This window comes from Triticum aestivum, chromosome 6D, assembly GCF_018294505.1.
Source record: "Triticum aestivum cultivar Chinese Spring chromosome 6D, IWGSC CS RefSeq v2.1, whole genome shotgun sequence".
In the NCBI taxonomy this organism is placed as follows: domain Eukaryota; kingdom Viridiplantae; phylum Streptophyta; class Magnoliopsida; order Poales; family Poaceae; genus Triticum; species Triticum aestivum.
The window spans coordinates 434,871,972-434,879,191 of record NC_057811.1 but is presented as its reverse complement, the minus strand read 5'-3'; the positions used below and the strand labels follow the sequence as shown (position 1 = coordinate 434,879,191).

The window sequence follows — 7,220 nt, the reverse complement described above, 5'->3', positions numbered from 1 at the left end:
TCCAGATGGTACACGGGAACGCCGCGGTCGCGGAGCTCGAGGAAGACGTTGACGGGGGAGACCGTGGTGAGCGGCGAGGTGTCCCCGTCCGCAGCCGCGTCACCGAACTTGAGCCACGACCGCCTTTCGGCGGCGGCGCTGGAGAGCTTCCACGCGCGCGAGGTAGCGGTCACCTTGACCCTCGAGCCGTCCGCCTTGAGGTAGTAGGAGATGGTGCGGATGAAGCCGTGCTCGTCGGGGCCTTCGAAGAAGGTGGAAGGCAGGGGGTGGGACTCGCCGAGGTAGTCGTCGTCCGGGTCCTCGCCGGCGTCGCCGCGCCCGCCGGCAGGGTGCTTGCTTGCGGACCCCATGGACCTCCGGATCTCGCTTGGGGTTGCTCGCTCGCCGGCCTGGCTGTGGCTGGTGGTGCGGCTTTCGAATTTGGGAGGCGGTTTGTGGCGGATTGGTTTGGGTTTCGGGGGGAATCTGCGCGGCGGAGGAGATAGCTTGTTGGTTAAGAAGGTCGCCGACGTTCCTTGAGGAATCAGACGGGCCCGGGCTACTCACAAGTATGCCGTGTGTAGTGATCCAGGCCCATGTTTCGGGCTAAGCCCATTTGTCCTTTTGGAATTGTTTCTGTTTTGAATGTGATTCAGCCCATCATCATGGACGACAATGAAATTGTTCTTTTTTTTTTACGAAAATCAAGAAAATAACTAAATCCTCCGATATAAATAAGACTATAAAAGATTTAGTTAGTGATGATGGTGTGTTTGTCATCCGTCATTTCTAACTCTTAGATCTGCATCTTACGACTGTTGAGGTAAGTTGTGGCCTTTTGCAACAATAGCCCACTTTTCTATTCCAATTTGCAGAAAACCTCTTATATCTTGAAACCAGCCCGGGGAATATATTTTGAGTGAAGCATAACATATTTTTAGTAATATATGTATATCAAAACTAGAGTGTCTTCTTTCAAGTTTGTAAACAAGTACTATTATTCTACTTTGGATCCGTTGCAACGCACGGGCACATTGCTAATAAATAAGAAAGGAGTGTCTACGGCTCAGGCGACTGAGCAGTTCGTTCTCTCTCTGCCTGCCGTAAGTTCTTTTTATGGATGCCTGCCGTGAGTTAATCAATGAAAGGAATTTGCCTCCCGCGTATGTGCACGTGGGCTTGTCGTTTATATGCGAGTCTGTGATTTGACTGGGTTTGTGTTTTTCTTTTGAGGTAATATTACTGGCAGTCACAAAGTGTCTAATGTTCAGTTTAGTGTTAAAATTTGCAAAATGCGTCGTTGCAGTCAAAAGGCACCGAATCCTGGAAAGTAAAAAATCCAGATGTTTGACTGCAACGACGTATTTACAATTTGTTGTAGTAAACTGAACATCAAACACTTTGTTCCTTTTCTTGTTACCGATACAGGGAACACCTTCTCCCTGAATCCAGATGTTTTTAAGATGATAGCAATCCCGGAATGATCAACATTTGAAGAGAACTGATGGAGGTTATATGTATACTGGGAGCTCATGGAGATATCATGCTTTTGCATAGATACTTGGGAGTAAGAAGGCAATCAGAGAACTTATAAGGGAAGTTGTAGCTGTGAAGGATCATCTAGCGCAGTTCCCAGATTTTCATAAATACGAGAGAAGCAGTAACCTATATTCGTCTCTCTGTGAAACTTTTTTGTGCTATAGGACAAGTAGCTATTATTACTAATGTTCCATTCAGATTCAGGGCACCTACTGCGTTTCCTGGTTTTAGCTTTGGAAATTCAGTAAAAGAAAATTGAATGCATTGATAGATCTTAGCAATTCTAACTGAGACAGCACTTCTTGCTTTGAGCCTAGCATTGTCTTTTTTTGGAGGGGAACTGCACTATAGGTATTTCGGTCTATTTGGAGTCTAGGCATGGCAATCAGCTTCCAATACCAAGGAGGAAGTACATCCAAAATCTTCTCAAGGTTGAATGCCTTACCTGCCTACTTCTTTAGGATGTTTGCATATGTATCTTTCACAAGTTCCTCATGATTTTTTAATGTAACACTGGCAAACAATAATTTAGGCTAACATGGAGGGAACTTATGGATTAGAATGGCCTTCAGAAGAAAAAATTAAGCACCGGGAAATGGTTGCCCCAGAAGCACGATATATCCTGATCTGACAATATGCAGACAATGATATTGCCAAAGTTTTCATGAAGCAAGATTCAGGGGTGGAATGTGCTCATGTGACATGTCGTGGAGGCCGCTTGCTTAGTTTTGTACACAACAGATTTGTTATGGAAGAGGGCGTGCCTGTTCTTTATGTATATGAGCTACAATTAGAGTCTTCTGCCCAAGGGAAGGGGCTGCGGAAGTTCCTAATGCAGTTGATTGAACTTATAGCTTGCAAGCTAATCTGAATTTTTGAATTTCCTGATAGTTTACTGTTCTGTTCTTGAGAATATTATGTCAAGACATAGAGTGTGATGGTGTGGTCTGTGTCTTCTGATTTATGCTTTTTCTTTTTCTTGCCCAATTACTATTATGGTGACATCTCTATTGGAATGATGATCAAAATTTGACATAGAACGCATGTATGCTTGTAGAGCCAAATGGGGCCGTGATGCTAACAGTTCAAAAATCCAATACTGATGCTATGGCCTTCTACAACAATTTGGGGTAAAGTGGTAAACTTGCATTTTGTGTCAACAACTTATCTGGGGTGCAATGAATGGATGTACCTTATGGTTGTTGGTTACTTATGGTGTATGCTTCACTTTGATTGCAATATTTTAATTAACTTATTCCATCTTGCAGGCATGTAATATCCACTACCTCGCCATCACGATTCGATCCACTGGTATTACTTTACCAAGTAGTCAGCACAAGAACAAGATATTTGTATGTTGACTCCATTTTCACAGATTAGAATTCATAGAAGCTATGAGATCTTGTGCAAGACATTTGAATCTGAAGCCAAGTGCAGATTGGAGGTGTGTAGCATGTTTCATATTGTGTAGATTGACTACTAACCTAGTAAGGTTACTGATTCCGATTATCTACGTGCCACTGATGTTTTGAATTGGTTGTGTTGCTCCTCTTTTCCCTTGCACTAAAGCTTTCATTACTTGGTACTGTCCAATGTCCACTATAGCCTTATAATGTATTTGTGAAAAAGGCCTATGGTGTATGAATGTGTAGAGTAGGACTCTGCATGATCTGCTACTGATCAAATTCATCATATAATTAGTAGATGCTCTTCTACTGCATATGTACTCTTTATCCCGGCTAATGAATGTGCATCATGGTGAAATGTGCAGGAAGGCAACTAATGCACATGGGAACACAATACGACTGTGGTTCTACGTCTATTATGGTTGCATAACAAACTTTGGTGGGATGCATCGGCCCATGTGTTTGTGATTTATTTGTAGTACATGATGTATGGTTTTATATCTTTCAGAGCCAAGGTTTGTCGTACCAAACTTGTGAATATTTGTTCCATTGGCAACTTTGACCATATTTGCCTACCATTAATTAGGTTTGATGGCAAAAACTTGGTTAGGTTGTGTTTTCTTTGGCTCCTTCAACTTCTAGAGCCAAATTTGGTTAGTGTGTCAATGAATGTGTCTGAAACAGCATTGTTTTTGCATTGCATTATCTTGGTCCAATGGTTATTGCGTTGAGCCTTTGGCTGACGACATTGGCATGCAGGTTCGAATCCCACGTCTCTCATATGTTGAATTTCTTTCAAGGAGGTTGCTTGTTCGACACACTAGGCGCCGCGCGCGAGTACCAGGAGCGCCAAATAGGAGCTCCCCACATTCCGTCCCAGGCCCATGATTTCCCTCACGTCTGTGCCACGACCCATAATTTCGGGCTCGACCCCTTCACCAGCTTGCCCTTTCTGACCCATGGCCCATAATTTCGCGAAATCACTAATTAAGTAGTACTCCCTCCTTCTGAAAAAGTTTGTCCCAAACTTGTCTCTCAAATGGATGTGTAGAGAATGATTTGGTGCATCGATAATTGATTGATCGTGCACTAGGCACATATATATAGGTACAAGGGGTGCGACCGGTATCTTGTCTCCTAAGATACACGTACATACAGAGGGAGACAGATACTACAGGTAGCATACAGAACCCAGACCTACGTACATGTACACATGTTCAACACCCCCCCGCAGTCGAAGCGTCGCCGGTGTCGCAAAGACTGGACCGAAAGCCCTCGAAAGTCGAGGTGGGTAGTCCCTTCGTCATCACATCGGGGAACTGCTGATCGGTGGGCACATGGAGAACACGAACACGACCAAGTGCGACGTGCTCCCGGACGAAGTGGATGTCGAGCTCAATGTGCTTCGTCCGTCGGTGATGGACAGGGTTGGCAGCGAGGTACACCGCGGAGACATTATCACAGTAGACGAGCGTCGCCTTGGTGACCTCACATAGCAACTCCTGGAGTAGCTGTCGTAGCCAGGAACACTCCGCGACGGCGTTAGTCACGGCCCGATACTCGGCCTCGGCGCTTGATCGTGAGACCGTGGGTTGTCGTTTAGATGACCACGAAATCAGAGAGGCTCCGAGGTAGACGCAGTAGCCGGAAGTGGAGCGTCGAGTGTCGGGACACCCAGCCCAGTCGGCGTCGGAGTAGGCGACAAGGCTGGTGTCTGGCGAGGCCGTCAGGGTGAGACCCATGGCTGTGGTGCCACGTATGTACCGAAGTATACGTTTCACGAGAGCCCAATAGGTGTCACGAGGAGCATGCATGTGAAGGCACACCTGCTGGACAGCATACTGAATGTCCGGACGCGTCAGTGTGAGGTACTGAAGCGCACCGACGATGGAGCGGTAGAAGGGAGCGTCGGACACCTTAGCCTTCGTATCGACAGGTGTGGAAGCAGGCTTGCAGTTAAGCATGCCCGCTCGCTCCAGAAGCTCGTAGGCGTACTTCTGCTGGTGCAGGAAGAAGCCAGTAGCCCGGCGCACTACCTCGATGCCGAGGAAGTAGTGGAGAGCCCCCAAGTCCTTAAGGGCGAACTCTGTGCCGAGGCGAGCTGTGATCTACTGAAGAAGCGCTGGCGAGGACGCAGTCAGGATGATGTCGTCGACGTACAGTAGGAGGTACGCGGTGGCGGGGCCCTGGTGGTAGACAAACAGGGAGGCATCGGACCGTGTGGACCGGAACCCCTGTTGCTGAAGGAAGGCCGCGATCCGCTGGTACCAGGCCCGAGGTGCCTGCTTCAACCCGTAGAGAGAATGGGAGAGCAAGCACACGTGGTCCGGATAGTCGGTGTCGACGAAACCAGTCGACTGCTGACAGAACACCTGCTCGTCGAGATGGCCATGCAAGAAAGCATTAGACACATCGAGCTGGTGGACAGGCCAAGCGCGAGAAACAGCAAGCTGGAGAACAGCGCGAATCATGCCCGGTTTAACGACCGGGGCGAAGGTGTCGGTGAAGTCCACGTCGGCGCGCTGGCGAAAGCCGCGCACCACCCAACGTGCCTTGTAGCGCTCGAGAGAACCGTCGGGGCGAGTCTTGTGGAGGAAGACCCACTTGCCAGTGATGACATTGGCACGGGGTGGCCGCGGGACAAGCTGCCACGTACGGTTGCGCTGCAGGGCATCAAACTCCTCACGCATCGCAGCTAGCCAGTTCGGATCCCGAAGGGCTGCGCGAGCGGAGGTGGGGAGCGGGGACGGCGTCGAGGTAGAAGCCGCGCATGCGTACTCGTCCGATGAGTAGCGCGTGTTGGGACGCAGGGTCCCAGTCCGAGCCCGAGTGACCACACCGGTGAGGGATGCGGCCGCGGTGACGGGAGCCGCCGAGGAAGCCACGGCGACGGGGGCCGCAGCAGGGGCCGTGGCGGGGCCAGCCGAGGGGGCCGCGGCGGGGGCGGCCGAGGAGGCCGTTGCGTCGGGGGCCGCTGCAGGGGCCGCCGGCGCGAGGAGCGCGGGTAGGGCCGAACCCGGGGCGCGGCTGGGCGGTCCACCAGAAGACTCCGAAGGTGATGGTACCTGCTGAAACGGGAACACGAGCTCATCAAAGTACACATGCCGCGAAGTGAAAATGCGATGGGAGACTGGATCATAGCACCGGTAACCTTTGGTGTTGGGAGGATAGCCAAGGAAGATGCAAGGGAGTAACCGGGGCGCGAGTTTGTGAGGAGCAGTGGACGCAGTGCTAGGATAACAGAGACACCCGAAAATGCGAAGACCATCATAAGATGGAACCGCACCGAAGAGGAGCTGGTGAGGGGTGTAGTTCCAGCGGGAACGACAGGGGCGAATGTTAATGAGGAGGCTGGCGGTCGCGAGCGCGTCCGGCCAGAACCGAGCAGGCACGTAGGAGTGGAAGAGCAACGTGCGGACACAGTCATTAAGCGTGCAAAGGACGCGCTCGGCGCGACCATTCTGCTGAGACGTGTAGGGGCAGGTGAGGCGAAAGATGGTGCCGTGGGACGCAAGTAAATTGCGGACGGCAACGTTGTCAAACTCCTTGCCGTTGTCAGTTTGCAAGGCAAGAATGGGACGACCGAACTGTGTGGTGACATATGAATAAAAAGCGGTGAGTGTGGCAAGAGCGTCGGACTTGCGACGGAGAGGGAAGGTCCACACATAATGAGTAAAATCATCCAATATCACTAGATAGTATAAGTAGCCCGTGTTGCTAGCAACCGGGGACGTCCAAACATCACTATGCAATAACTGAAACGGAAAGGTGGAAATGTTTGTAGACTCGCTAAAGGGAAGACGAACGTGCTTGCCAAGACGGCAAGCCTCACAAGTGTGATCGTCGACCTTATTACATGAGAAGGAAAAACTTTGAAGAATCTGACGCATAATGGTGGAATTGGGATGACCGAGACGGGCATGCCAAAGATCGACACTGGCGGAGAAGGCGGCGGGGCGACAGGTGGTGGTGGCGCCGGAGGGATGCACTAGATAAAGCTCGTTCGGGCTATCACATCGGTGGAGCACCATCCGTGTACGGGCGTCCTTCACAGAAAAACCGATATCGTCAAATTCAACAGTTATAGGATTCTCACGAGCAAGGTGACGAACAGAAACAAGATTAGTGACTAAGTCAGGAGACACAAGAACATTAGACATATGCACAGGAGTGGAAGTAGAAGGAAAAGACATATGACCGACGTGAGTAATGGGTAGGGAGGAACCGTTACCAACGGTGATACGGGTGGGAGTATGAACGGGAGTGGCAGATGTGAGGTTACCGGAATGAGCAGTC

General features: G+C 50.0%; 1 pseudogene; it reads left to right on the top strand.

Moving 5' to 3' along the window:
* The first annotated feature begins 348 nt into the window (after positions 1 to 348).
* Positions 349 to 3,175, top strand: LOC123142660 (uncharacterized; annotated as a pseudogene).
* Positions 3,176 to 7,220: the final 4,045 nt, after the last annotated feature.